Source organism: Ctenopharyngodon idella, chromosome 3 (genome assembly GCF_019924925.1).
Source record: "Ctenopharyngodon idella isolate HZGC_01 chromosome 3, HZGC01, whole genome shotgun sequence".
Lineage (NCBI taxonomy): Eukaryota > Metazoa > Chordata > Actinopteri > Cypriniformes > Xenocyprididae > Ctenopharyngodon > Ctenopharyngodon idella.
The window spans coordinates 18,037,970-18,051,631 of record NC_067222.1 but is presented as its reverse complement, the minus strand read 5'-3'; positions in this window follow the sequence as shown (position 1 = coordinate 18,051,631).

The following is a 13,662-nucleotide window of genomic DNA, read 5'->3' as shown; positions in this document are numbered from 1 at the left end:
CTCCCTTGTCTGGTCTTATCTAGGTCAGTCTTACCATGTTATTCCGCCTGACTCACTTACCTGTTGTTCATATGATACGTCCTAGTTTTCCACCGCTGCTGTTCTCCACCGTCTCTATGCTCCTCAGCTCGCTCCAGATCCCCTGGGACATGCAGACATATTTTTTGAAACCGGGTCCCAGAGTGGATAAATCTGAAAATGTTGTCTTTGCATTTTCATGTGTACAGACTATCCGTATATTTTGTGAAACAATGATGTCATCACCCCACGTGTTGACTCTAGTCAGACGCTGCAAACAACAACAATATCAGACTCTAGATGCTTGTGTTCGTGCTGCAGAAGCTACTTAGCCAAAATAAAGTGTTATTTCTAAGCTTTACTATAGTTTGTATACAGCGCGCAAGGTTTATGCGCATGCTCCAAGTCTTATTTGCTGTTTTAAGTGTATCTCTGTGGCAGAGTTACAGCGCCACATACTGGTCTGGCATGTATACTACATCGTTTTGAGTCGTTTCAGTGGTTTCGTGTGGACGCAGATATTTCTTGAGACGAGGGGGAAACGTCATGTGGACGTAGCCTGAGTGACTTCTGTATCTGGACAACTGATTGTACCGCTGTTTCCTGAACAACATTCAAAACAAGTCTGTAATGGAAAAATGAAGAGTAGTTTGCAAATTATAATACATCGCATAGTTGATCAAACAGTGATCAAACAGTAAAAAGAGATATAGGTCTGAAATCATCACCTGATGGGGTGGAGAAATTTTGCATACGCAGATAGTGAATGGCTATGCAACTTTCTCAACAACTAAACTCAACAAAAAAAGAAATGTAGTTTTCTTAGGGTGTATCGTATTTTAAAGATAATTTTGTAAAATTCAAGTAAGTTTTACAGATATTTATTGCACAGGGTTTAAACAATGTTTTCACGAACACTTTCTGCACATGTACGTGTGGAACTGAGCGTATCGGCACTATTATCCCATTAAAGCACGGATGGGAGAGTAAAGTTCTGACAATACATACATTAAAGAACACAGACACAGCAGATCATTTCCATAATGACCAACACAATCTACTGGTGCGTTTGATGAACAGGTAAACAGCAGTCCGGTGAGAGAGGACTATGTGTGACAGTCACACCTGCTGATTTCCATATGTTCAGAAGAAATCTCCACCTCTTCATCTAGAGCAGAGATTGGCAACTTAGGGTGCTTCAATATCCCTCCTTGTTTCCTCGCTCCTCCGTCCTCCATCCAATGATCAGCTGAGTAGAAAAGTAAATCTGCTCCTGTTACGGAGTGAACAAATGATACTTGCAGATCCATGTGCAGGCTTTTATTAGACAGAGACATAGTCAATAACAGGCAACAGCAAACAGGAATAAAGCAGGCGAGACAAAGAGTACACAAGGGACAAGCGTGGTCGATCAGTGGCAAACAATATCCAGGAGAGCTAGGCTAAAGAATAATCCAGGGTAAATAGGCAATGGTCCGAGAGAGGTGCAAACAGAGTCCAAACGGCAGGGCAAAAGAGAAGGCCTCTAGAGACTTTGACTAGAACTACAAACTCAGACTAGGACTGGCTCCGTAAAGTAGCTACGCTAACACAGCATAAATGCTAAACAATACTTAACAGTGACATAGAGATAGTCCATGGCTTATGTAGGGTGTGTGATTGGCTACAGCCGTGTGTGTGTAATCAGTGCAATGGATGATGGGAAATGTAGAAATCCAGGGTGAAGTGCAACAGTTAGTGTGGTGCAAGAGTCCATACACAACAAAGGACACAGAGCTGGGATCATGACAGCTCCATGGTACAATGAACATGTTAAATCGTTGAGGAGACAGTGTAAAAGATGTGAACGCAAATGGAAGAAAGACAAACTACAAATTTCCTATGAAATGTTGAGAGACTCCACTGGTAAATTCCAGCGGCCTATGAAAACTGCCAGGTCAAGATATTTCCCAGATGTTATAGAGAAAAATCGTCAAAATCCAAGAGTCCTTTTTTTCAACAATTAATTCATTTTTGAATCCTAGATTGGAGGTGCCTGGAGACATTTCTATGGAGCTATGTGAAAGCCTTTTGAAATTTTGTCGGACGTATAGCAGACATCCGAAAGAATATGCAACAGTGTTCAAATGTGCCTTTGAATATACCTGTAACTCATGCTGTGTTGTCTGATTTTGAGCCCATTTCTTTATCCATGCTTCTAGACACTATACGTATGTTACAATATGTACCAGTCGGAGGCAGAAGATAACAGTAAAGGTGGTTTATTGGACACAAGCAGAGGTAACAGTGACAACAGATGAGTAGATTGTGGTTGTAGAGGTGAATGATGGTTTGCAGGTTGGTAGCGGTAGCAGACTGGAGACAATGCTGGCGGATGACACTCACACACAGACTTGGAGCACACGAGGTAGCACAGAGACACAGGAGACAGGTAAGTAGCAATGGGAGTCCTTGAGGTAAGCATAGAGGTAAGTTCCTTGATGCGAACGAGACCGGACAATGTGACTGAGTGTGTGAGTGTCTTAAATCGTGCTGGTGATGAGTGTGCTGATGAGATGCAGGTGGCGGTGATTAGTACTCAGGGGAAGGTGTGCGTTGTGATTGGTGGATCCTGGAGCCTGGTGTGTCTGTGACAACGTAAGCTTAAGACGACAGAATCATGATATGGATTGTGTGTCAAACCACCAAACTGCTGAAATCATGTGACTTTGGCGCTCTGAACCGCTGATTCAACACAAAAGATTCATAATGCTCCAAAGCTTCATGAAGCAGTGTTTTGAAATTGGCCATCACTATATAAGTCGTTATTTAGTTTTTTTGCGCACCAAAAATATTCTTGTCACTTTATAATAATATTGAACCACTGTACTCACATGAACTGATTTAGATATGATTTTAGTACATTAATGGATCTTGAGAGAGGAAATGTCATTGCTCCCTATGCAGGCCTCACTGAGCCATCAGATTTCAACAAAAATATCTTAATTTGCATTCTGAAGATGAACGAAGGTCTTACGGGTGTGGAACGGCATGAGGGTGAGTAATTAATGCCATTATTTTTGGGTGAACTAACCCTTTAAATAGATTAAAGCTGGTCCAAAATGTGGCCGCAAGACTCCTAACAGGCATTCGAAAAAATGAGAATCCTAGTCTAGAGACTTCTATGCTGTGGAATAGTCTTCTGCTTTATCTCACTCTTAGTGAGTTTAAACTACAATTAAAATCATATTTTTTTTACTGTGGCATTTGATCTTACATGAGTTACAACACAGAAGGGGACAGCAACACAGGAATAGAGGTATAGGTGTTTATTGAACAACCAGAATGATGACAGAGTGCAGATGAGTGAAGGCAGGTTAATACGTTGGCAGATATAGTTGAAGAACTGATACTTGTCTTGATTTTGCTGGATTGGCAGACGGATGACAGACTTGGAGCTTGAGCAGACACAGATGAACTCACGGGAGACGAGGAGACGAGGGAACACACAGGAGACAGGTAAGTATCTTCGGGGGAGTCCTTGAGGTCAGCAGACAGGTAAGACCATGTGCAAACGAGACCGGACAGTGACTGAGTGAGAGCGTGAGTCTTTTGTGCTGCTGTTGATGAGGATGCTGATGGGCTGCAGGTGTGGGTGATTAGAACTCTGGTGATGACGTGCGCTGTGTCTGTGTGAGTGTAGAGCCTGGCGTGTCTGTGACATTACCCCCCCCCCCCCCCCCCCTCCACAGCCCGCTCCTGAGGGCCGTGGACCCCGACGTTGTGGTGGTCGGCCTCTGCCATGGGGTGCTGGTCTCTCTGGGTGAGTGGCATGGAAAGTGTCAAGTAGGCTGGCGTCAAGTATATCATTCCTGGGGACCCATGAGCGCTCCTTGGGACTGTAACCCTCCCAGTCCAGGAGGTACTCTAGAAGACCACCACGGCAATGGGAGTCCAAGATGTCTCATACCAGGTAAGCAGCTCCATCATCTACGATGAGAGGAAGGGTTGGTCCTCGGCTGCGCCAGGCTCTGTGGGAACAGAAACGGAAGGATGGTGAGGTTTTAACAAAGAAACGTGGAATGTAGGGTGAATTTTATACTCAGGTGGGAGCTGGAGCTGGTAGGTGACGGGGTTGATCTGCCGAAGGATGGTGAAGGGGCCAATGAATCTGGGACTCAGTTTCCTACAGGGCAGGCGCATCCTGATGTCCCTCGTTGACAGCCAAACCTTCTGTCCCGGCTGGTAGTTAGGAGCGTTGGAGCGTCGAAGGTTGGCTGTCATTCTGCACCTGCGTAGGGCTCGTTGGAGCTGATGGTGTGCTCTCGCTCTCTCGGAACCAGTAGTCGACCGCTGGCATGTCTGAGGGTTCCCCTGACCAGGGGAACAGTGGGGGTTGGTAGCCGAGTATGTACTGGAACGGGGTGAGTCCGGTGGTAGGCTGTCACAGGGAGTTTTGGGCGTACTCGGTCCAACCCAGGAACTAGTTCCAAGAGTCCTGGTGGCCGTGGCAGAAGGTACGAAGGAAGCGGCCGATCTCTTGAATCTTCCGCTCCGTCTGCCCGTTCGTTTGGGGGTGGTAACCAGAAGAGAGGCTGGCGGTCACACCTAGGAGTGCGAAAAAGGCCTTCCTGACCCTGGAGATTAACTGTGGCCCTCTATCTGATACGATGTCCTCAGGAATTCCATAATATCTGAAGATATGGTTAAACATAAGTTCAGCAGTCTCCATGGCCGTGGGCAGTCCCCTTAAAGGAATCAGATGACATGACTTAGAAAATCTGTCAACAACCACTAATATACAGGTACAATTATCTGAGGCATGGAGGTCAGTGATAAAGTCAACTCCTAGGTGTGACCAAGGACGGTTGGGAACGGGCAGAGGGAAGATGCTGTGGACTCTTTGAGATGGCGCATTCCTTGCATCCCTGCACGTACCTCCTGACATCCAATGCCATGTTTAGCCACCAGAAGGGTTCTTTAAGCAATGAGAGGGTTTCATTGACCCCAGGGTGGCCAGTGCCCAGTGATGTGTGAGATGCGTGAATGAGGGGAGTGCACCGTGTCCGGGTGATGTAGAGCAAATCTGGGGGGCAACCCGGCGGAGCGTTGGTGGAGGCATTGGACTCGGGCAGTGTCTCCTCAGACCAGACGATGGGGTTTACGAAGAGCTTTTCAGGCAGAATTGGTTCAGGAGTTTCTGAGTGCTCATCCGGACCATGGATGCGAGAGAGGGCATCGGCTTTTACATTCTTAGACCCCGGACGGTATGTGATGGAGAAATTGAAGCGGGTGAAAAACAGAGCCCATCGTGATTGGCGGGGGTTTAGTCGTTTTGCATCTCAAAGATATTCCAGGTTCTTGTGGTCAGTTAATACAACAAACGAAGGGCTAGCTTGATGGCAAGAAGCTCCCTGTTCCCAATGTCATAGTTAATCTCCGCCGGGTTGAGTTTGCGAGAGAAGAAAGCGCATGGGTGTAGTCTACTTGGATTCCCCTGCTGCTGTGACAATACCGCTCCCACTCCGGTGGTCGAGGCGTCGACCTCCACGACGAAGGGCTTCTCGGGGTCTGGATGCACCAGGAAGGAAGCGGTGGTGAAGGCTTTCTTCAGAGTCTCGAAGGCTTGGGTAGCGGCTGGGTTCCAGGACAGAGACTTGGGCTTACTGCGCAGAAGGTTAGTGAGTGGAGTGGAGATGATACTATAACCTTTAATGAAGCGTCGATACAAGTTAGCGAATCCTAGGAATCTTTGAAGCTCTTTTATGGTTGTGGGAATGGGCCAGTCCTTGATAGCAGATACCTTCCTCTCGTCCATCCAGATGCCACTGTGATCGATGTAGTACCCAAGGAACTGCACTGAGGGCTGGTGGAAGGTACATTTCTCTGCTTTGAGGAACAGGTGGAATTCCCTCAGGGGTTGCAGGACCTCCGCAACGTGGTGGCGATGGTCTGCCATGCTCCGGGAGTAGATCAGGATATCGTCGATGTATACCAGGACTGACTTGTGTAGGAACTCCCGGAGCACCTCATGGAAGAAGTCCTGGAATATGGAGGGGGCGCTGACCAATCCATACGGCATGACCAAGTACTCGTAGTGGCCAGCAGGGGTCACAAATGCTGTCTTCCACTCATCCCCCTCACGTATATGGATGAGGTTGTACGCGCTGCGGAGGTCCAACTTGGTGAACACCTGGAAGCAGATCAATGGCGCAGTCCCATGGCCGGTGTGGAGGCAGCGTGGAGGCTTTCTTGGGGCAGAAGACATCACTGAAGTGGGAGTAACACTGGGGAATGTCCATGGAGCGGTTCTCTAGGGGAGAAGGCTGAGGGGCCTTCCAGTTACCAAGTGGATCTGGTAAGTCGATGGCGTGGCTGTTGTCTTGAGGTTGAGCTGGCGGCAGAGGGCGCCGGAGATGAAGTTGTCGGCTGACCCAGAATTGAGAAGGGCACTAACTGGAAGAGAGGTTTACAAGGTTTACAATAGTGGTGAGTGGTTTCATCTTATTGATCGAGGGAATAATTACACTCACCATAGGACGAGCTGGGTGAGTGGGGCACTCAGAGATGTAATGCCCAGATAAGCCACAATATAAACATAAATTCTGGGTCAGCCGTCTCTGCCGCTCAGCCGTAGACAGACGAGTGTTTTCAACTTGCATGGGTTCGTTGGCTGGTTCTGGGGAGCTGACGGATTCTGGTTGGCGGAGTGACGATGGAAACAACGGCTGGCCCTGGTGCTCTTCGAGACACGACTGCATACGAGTGGCGAATCTGATGGAGAGTTGAATGAAACGTTCGAGCCCGATGGAGCTGCACGCATGGATCCAGTCCTTGTCGATATGTGGTGATGAGGGCCTGTTCGTTCCATCCGCTAGAGGCAGCAAGGGTTCTGAACTGGAGAGCATAGTCATTAACGGACATTGAACCGCATTGTATAATTGCTCACCGATCGATGAATCCCAAGCCAGTCTTCCAAAAACTTCCTTGAAGTGAGCAATGAAACTGGAGAGAGACTGGGTAATGGGATTTTTCCGTGACCACAGCGGTTCAGCCCAGCAAAGTGCCTTGCCATCTAGCTGTGAGATTACAGGTACAGGTGCGGTTGCATCTCTAGGACCAGCGAACATTGAAGGAGGAATCCATTGCAATCCTCTGCCGAACCAGAGAAGGGCGCTGGTTTGGCTATGGGACTGGCGACGGCAGGTGGTGAAGAAGAATCGGCGGTGGATGCGGAAGTGCTCGCTGGAGAAGATGTGGGTGGAGTGACGGTGTTGGTCCGGTCTTCTGTTAAAACACAGAAGGGGACAGCGACACAGGAATAGAGGTATAGGTGTTTATTGAACAACCAGAATGATGACAGAGTGCAGGTGAGTGAAGGCAGGTTAATACGTTGGCAGATATAGTTGAAGAACTGATACTTGTCTTGATTTTGCAGGATTGGCAGACGGATGACAGACTTGGAGCTTGAGCAGACACAGATGAACTCACGGGAGATGAGAAGACAACGAGGAGTCGAGGGAACACACAGGAGACAGGTAAGTGTCTTCGGGGGAGTCCTTGAGGTAAGCAGACAGGTAAGACCATGTGAAAACGAGACCGGACAGCGACTGAGTGAGAGCGTCTTTTGTGCTGCTGTTGATGAGGGTGCTGATGGGCTGCAGGTGTGGGTGATTAGAACTCTGGTGATGACGTGGGCTGTGTCTGTGTGAGTGTAGAGCCTGGCGTGTCTGTGACAACATGAGTGAGGTGTTAGCAGTGAAACACGTTTTTATTAATGCCTCTTTGAATTTAAGGTTTTATTTGTGATTGTGTGTTGTACTGATATAGAAGTTGAATTTGAAGTTATTGTTGTCTTTGTTCCATGTACAGCACTGTGGTTAAAATTTGTTGTATTAATATGTGCTTTATAAATAAATAGAACATTGAACATATGTTCAGAACATCCTTTAATGTGCTACTACGAAGCTAGTTTTCCTTCACAGAAATGTATTTATCTTTTGAAGAAGTATCTATATCTCAAGTGTGATGTTGATGAATTAGCTCATGTAAAGCGGTTTAGCTCATCATCACCTCTGAAGATCTGGCCTGTCTGTGGTTTCACAAACACAAGTACAAACTCTGAGTTTCTCTGAGTACTAATGTACAAAAAAGGAGAAATGTGCATATTTCATAATTGTGCACTAAAAAAAATTAGTTGTTCAATGAACTTACGAAGAGAAAAATTAACACAATTACAGTTTGGATAATAATAAGGGCAATTTAGAATTTAACCAAATGATGCTTTGATGTACAAACTTTTTTATTCATCAGTTTTTGTTTTAAAAACGAAACAATGTGATTTTATTGGATGAAAGTAAATGTGCTTTCATATTATCTTTTAAGACAAATGAAATATGCATCACAGATTATTTATCTTCCTATGATTCATCTAGCTATATATAGATGAAGTGTGATCTTGACGCATCTGCTCATTTAAACTGCTTCACTTCTGAAGGTTGTGAATTTGTGGTTTCATAAGCACAGACTTAGTAGCCTTAGACCTAGTAAAAGCCTCATGGTGCACACGCTAAATAAATAAATAAATAAAATCAGATTTATAATTGTCACGAACTCGGTCTCTGTGGCTCCCTCCGGTCGCCACCAGAGTATTAACTGTTCATGGACTACATTTCCCACACCCCGTACCTGGACTGATTGCACACTCCCACCTGATCCATATTCCCCGGACTATAAAAGACCTTCATGCCCCACAATGCTTCGCGAAGACTTGTTTTGTCCTGGCTAACATTTCTGAGCGTTTATTCCTGTGTATTATTTCCCGTGTATGAACTTGGACTGCCTGATCACCTTGTTTCCTGTTTGCTGCCTGCCCTGTGATATCTCTGCCTGTTTACCGGTTAACCCTGTCTTGTCTGCCGCCTGTCCTGATCCTCTGCCTGGTATTGTCACTGACTACGTCTTGCCTCCGACACTGATATTCTTGGTATTTGACCCCTGCCTACAACAACGTGTATTTAATAAAGCTGCAAATGGATCTCCCCGAGTCCTCCGCTTCACTACAGAAGACTTCGCCAGACCACGATCCAGCGGCTTTGCAACGTATGTCTACGGAGTTATCAACTCAGGCCAGTGTTTTAGCTGTCCACCAGCAGCTCACCCGTCTTACCTCTATCACGGAGGAACTTGTCAAGACGCTACAAAGCATGCGACTCACACCCGCTGGCGTAAGTCCGCCATTAACTACGCCACTCATGGCGGCTGCCTCATCCACAACAACCACTAGCAGCCCACGCCTAGCCTTTTCAGAAAAATACGATGGTTCACCAGCGAGATGCAAGGGATTTTTGCTACAATGCTCACTGTTCATCTCACAACAACCCGCTCTGTATCCCAATGACGTGAGTCGCATCGCTTTTGTTTGTTCACTGCTGACGGGGAAAGCACTAGAATGGGCAATAACTGTATGGAGTAATGGACAATCTTCATTTACCTCATTGGAGGAGTTTCTGCAGCGTTTACGCGAAATCTTTGAACACGCTGAAGGGGGCAAGGAGGCCGGTGAGTTACTGCTGGCGCTTCGCCAAGGGAAACAGACTGCAGCGGATTATGCTCTCACATTCCGCACGCTAGCTGCTCAAACTTCGTGGGTGGATGACATGCTTAAACTGTTGTTCCGCAAAGGGTTAACCACCGAACTCCAGTCCGAGTTAGTGTGTCGCGACGAAGGTCGGACGCTGAACAGCTTAATTGATCTAGCAATTTGCATTGACAACCTGATTAGATCATGACACCCTGCTAGGAACACATCATCCTTTCCCGCTGTCACGCCATTCGCCCCGGAGTCTGAACCCATGCAAATTGACTCCACTCACATGTCTTTGGAGGAAAGAGAGAGACGTGTCCAGCAACGGCTATATTTGTATTATGGTCAAGCCAGTCATATGAGAGCATCGTGTCCTACTCGTCCATCCAGCCGAAATACCACTGCGGTGAGTCCCATTCCTACCCCTACTACTATTGAAATTCCAGCAGAACTGTTATTAAAAGATAAAGCCATACAAACACTTGCCATGATAGATTCCGGTGCAGCTGGCAACTTTATAGATTTGAACTTTGCGAAGTCACAGAACATTACCCTAATCCCCTGTGATTCTGTATTATCAGTGGCAGCGCTAGATGGACGTCCCCTGGGGACTGGACAGGTCAATTACACCTCTGACGACATTTCACTACAGATTGGATCTTTGCACAGAGAAACTTTGCGCTTCTTCATCATCAACTCACCACAGAATCCCCTCATCCTCGGGTTGCCGTGGTTACGCCAGCACAATCCACAGATTTCCTTGGCAGACAATCAGATAACACACTGGTCGGATTATTGTTGTCGAACCTGTCTCCAGGCTCCACAAAGCCAAAACCCAACTGAACCCACGCTACCCACCGATCAGCTCCCCAGAGAATATCACTCTCTCTCCGAGGCCTTCAGCAAAACTCAAGCCGCCCAACTACCACCACACCGCACCAGCGACTGTGCCATCGACCTCATTCCGGGGTCCACACCTCCCATGGGTCGCATATTTCCACTCTCACAACCAGAGTCAGAAGCTATGCAACGATACATCGAGGAGGAGCTAGCCAAGGGCTTTATACAACCATCCACCTCTCCTGCATCAGCCGGCTTCTTCTTTGTCAAAAAAAAGGACGGTGGGTTGAGACCCTGTATTGACTATCGTGGTCTTAATGATATCACAGTAAAGTTCCGTTATCCACTACCTTTGGTTCCTGCCGCCTTAGAACAACTACGAACCGCTCTCTATTTCACCAAACTTGATCTCCGAAGCGCTTATAACCTTATCCATATAAGGGAGGGAGATGAGTGGAAGACGGCCTTCTCCACCACCACTGGGCACTATGAATACCAGGTCATGCCCTTTGGCCTGGTCAACAGTACTTCCATTTTCCAGGCCTTCATAAACGACGTTTTCTGGGACATGCTCAATAAGTGGGTGATAGTGTATATTGACGATATCCTTATCTACTCAGATACTTTCCCCGATCATGTTCGTCAGGTCCGGGCTGTCCTCCAGAGGCTCATCGAGCACCAGCTCTACGCCAAACTGGAAAAATGTGAGTTCCATCAAACCTCAACCTCCTTCCTGGGGTACGTCATCAGCGCTGAAGGGGTAGCTATGGATGACAACAAAGTCCAGGCAGTGGTGAATTGGCCTTCACCAGCCACGATCAAGGAGCTGCAGCGCTTTTTGGGATTCGCTAACTTCTACCGACGCTTCATTCGAAATTTCAGTCTCATCGCCGCTCCATGTTCAGAAAGGGAAACTCAAAGCTGGTCTGGTCAACCACCTCTACAGAGGCTTTCCACAAGTTAAAGCAACTGTTCACATCTACTCCTATCCTGCATCATCCAGATCCTGAGCTAGAATTCATTGTGGAGGTGGATGCTTCCTGCACGGGAATCGGAGCTGTTCTCTCTCAACGTCACGGCAGTCCTCCCAAGCTATTTCCCTGCGCCTACTACTCACGCAAACTCACCCCGCCTGAACGAAACTATGAAGTGGGCGATCGTGAGCTCTTGGCCATAAAAGCCGCCTTGGAGCAGTGGCGGCATTGGTTGGAGGGGAGCAAACACCCTTTCACTGTGATAACAGATCACCGCAACCTAGAATACTTACGCTCCGCCAAACGTCTGAACCATCGTCAAGCCAGATGGGTTTTATTCTTCACATGCTTCCAATTCACCATCACCTATCGACCAGGGTCCAAGAACACGAAAGCTGACGCACTCTCACGCCAGTTTGAATCAACTTCCACTCCACCTACCAACGAATCCATTCCCCCATCCTCCATTATCCTCGCACCCATCCAATGGGACATTATGACAGAAATCACTCACGCTCACCAGACAGAACCACCTCCTGCCAACTGCCCCGCAACACGTACCTACATACTGTCCTCTCTTCGTCAAATGGTCTTGCAGCTGATACATACATCACCCAGTGCTGGACATCCAGGCATAGCGGCAACCATCCAACTCGTCAATAACCGGTTTCGGTGGCCATCACTACAGTCAAACGTCATCACTTTCCTCCACAACTGTGCCATCTGTCAGACCACGAAATCACCCCGTCAACTACCTGCCGGACTTCTTCACCCTTTACCCATACCACAACGCCCCTGGTCTTACATAGCCATAGACTTCATCACCGACCTACCCAACTCTCAAGGACAGACCACTTTACTCACCGTGGTAGATCAATTCTCGAAGGCCTGCCGTTTCATCCCTCTGCCTAAGCTACCAACCGCCCTTGAGACCGCAGAGCATCTCTGCAACTACGTATTCCGTTTCTACGGTCTCCCCGAAGATATTGCCTCTGACAGAGGTCCCCAGTTCACTTCACGTCTGTGGTCAGCCTTCTTCCAAAAACTCAACATAAACATCAGTCTGACGTCCGGCTATCACCCTGAGGCCAACGGTCAAGTAGAGAGGTTGAATCAAGAACTCATTCGCTATCTCCGTTCCTACTGCCACCTGAACCAGTCCGACTGGAGTCGGTATCTGTTCTGGGCCGAATACGCCCACTACTCGCTCCAGAAGCCAGCCACTGGACTCACGCCCTTCAAATGTATCCTGGGTTACCAGCCTCCTCTGTTCCCATGGTCTGGCGAACCCACCGACCTCCCGGCCGTGGACCAATGGCTTAGAAGGAGTGAGGAAGTGTGGAACGGGGCTCACGTGCACCTACAGAGGGCGGTCAGGCGTCAAAAGGAGCAAGCTGATTGCATTCGCCGGCTGCATCCTGGTTACCGCCCGGGTCTGGTTGTCAACCAGGGATCTCCGTCTTCGACTCCCCTGTAAAAAGCTCAGTCCCAGGTATGTGGGTCCATTCAAAATCATCCGTCAAATAACTCCAGTTTCTTACCGTCTTGCATTACCTCCAGAATACCGTATCTCACCCACTTTCCATGTCTCTCTGCTTAAGCCCGCAGGTGGTCCGAGAGGAGAGGAGAACCTAGAGGGGACCGGTGACCAGAGACCTCCTCCCCTCATCGTGGAAGGCAAGGAGGCTTATCAAGTTCACGAGATGCTGGACTCCAGACGCCGGGGCAGACTCCTGCAATACCTAGTTGACTGGGAGGGGTTTGGCCCAGAGGAATGGTCCTGGGTCAATGCTGACGACATCCTGGACCCAAGCCTCACCGAGTTCCATAGGACCCATCCGGAGCGTCCAGCCCCTCGTCCTCGTGGAAGACCCCGGCGTCGTCCGCCTCCTCGCTTCAGGAGCCACTCGCAGGGAGGGGGCTCTGTCACGACCTCGGTCTCTGTGGCTCCCTCCAATCGCCACCTGAGGGCACCCTCACCAGAGTATTAACTGTTCATGGACTACATTTCCCACACCCCGTACCTGGACTGATTGCAAACTCCCACCTGATCCATATTCCCCGGACTATAAAAGACCTTCATGCCCCACAATGCTTCGCAAAGTCTTGTTTTGCCCTGGCTAACATTTCTGAGCGTTTATTCCTGTGTATTATTTCCCGTGAATGACCTTGGACTGCCTGATCACCTTGTTTCCTGTTTGCTGCCTGCCCTGTGATATCTCTGCCTGTTTACCGGTTAACCCTGTCTTGTCTGCCGCCTGTCCT